This window comes from Schistocerca gregaria, chromosome 1 (genome assembly GCF_023897955.1).
Source record: "Schistocerca gregaria isolate iqSchGreg1 chromosome 1, iqSchGreg1.2, whole genome shotgun sequence".
NCBI lineage: Eukaryota > Metazoa > Arthropoda > Insecta > Orthoptera > Acrididae > Schistocerca > Schistocerca gregaria.
In genome coordinates this window covers 972,375,523-972,377,235 of record NC_064920.1, presented here as the reverse complement: position 1 = coordinate 972,377,235, position 1,713 = coordinate 972,375,523, and positions in this window count along the sequence as shown.

Sequence of the window (1,713 nt, the reverse complement as noted above, 5' to 3'; positions counted from 1 at the left end):
GCTGTTCAGACAATGCCTAGCATTGTGCACTGAGTGATGCAGACATGGGTCGTTTTGTGAAATATGCTTGTTATGACCCACTCTTGCAGCTGTCTCACTTTCTGCATTCGTATCAGATACAAACTGTGTATGCAAAAAAGATGGGTTAGCCATGGGGAATTGTTTAGCTGGCTAGCTAGCTAGCAGACATATTCATCAACAGTCTGGAATGCAATAACTTTAAGGAGAAGATCCCTCCTGCCCAGAAAGTACAGTAGTAGTCTATATATGACAATGATATTCTCATTATTTTAACGGTCCGGGTGAAGGTGTAAGTATGATCACAGAGTAATTATGAGGCTTCCATCACAAACTATCTTTTATGCATGAACTACTGCCACCCAATCAACCATTGACTGATTTTGACTGAAACCTAACATTATTGGAAGAGCGCAAAAGTATGACATTTTTCACAAACCCACGACAAATGATGCTTTTATCCAAGCATCTTCATGTCACACAAACATACTTTCTTTTTGTCCATGATTGATCAAGCAACAAATATTTTGCAAAGTCAGGATCTTTAAAACTTAAAATGCATAACTCTGAAATGTATCACATCCTCTAATGGCTATAAGCCCAGTCCTGCAGATGGCATGCATCACTTGAAATTAGCCAACATGAATAATATGCTCTGTAATTCTCATAATACACTCCTGGAAATGGAAAAAAGAGCACATTGACACCAGTGTGTCAGACCCACCATACTTGCTCCGGACACTGCGAGAGGGCTGTACAAGCAATGATCACACGCACAGCACAGCGGACACACCAGCAACCGCGGTGTTGGCCGTCGAATGGCGCTAGCTGCGCAGCATTTGTGCACCGCCGCCGTCAGTGTCAGCCAGTTTGCCGTGGCATACGGAGCTCCATCGCAGTCTTTAACACAGGTAGCATGCCGCGACAGTGTGGACGTGAACCGTATGTGCAGTTGACGGACTTTGAGCGAGGGCGTATAGTGGGCATGCGGGAGGCCGGGTGGACGTACTGCCGAATTGCTCAACACGTGGGGCGTGAGGTCTCCACAGTACATCGATGTTGTCGCCAGTGGTCGGCGGAAGGTGCACGTGCCCGTCGACCTGGGACCGGACCGCAGCGACGCACGGATGCACGCCAAGACCGTAGGATCCTACGCAGTGCCGTAGGGAACCGCACCGCCACTTCCCAGCAAATTAGGGACACTGTTGCTCCTGGGGTATCGGCGAGGACCATTCGCAACCGTCTCCATGAAGCTGGGCTACGGTCCCGCACACCGTTAGGCCGTCTTCCGCTCACGCCCCAACATCGTGCAGCCCGCCTCCAGTGGTGTCGCGACAGGCATGAATGGAGGGACGAATGGAGACGTGTCGTCTTCAGCGATGAGAGTCGCTTCTGCCTTGGTGCCAATGATGGTCGTATGCGTGTTTGGCGCCGTGCAGGTGAGTGCCACAATCAGGACTGCATACGACCGAGGCACACAGGGCCAACACCCGGCATCATGGTGTGGGGAGCGATCTCCTACACTGGCCGTACACCTCTGGTGATCGTCGAGGGACACTGAATAGTGCACGGTACATCCAAACCGTCATCGAACCCATCGTTCTACCATTCCTAGACCGGCAAGGGAACTTGCTGTTCCAACAGGACAATGCGCGTCCGCATGTATCCCGTGCCACCCAACGTGCTCTAGAAGGT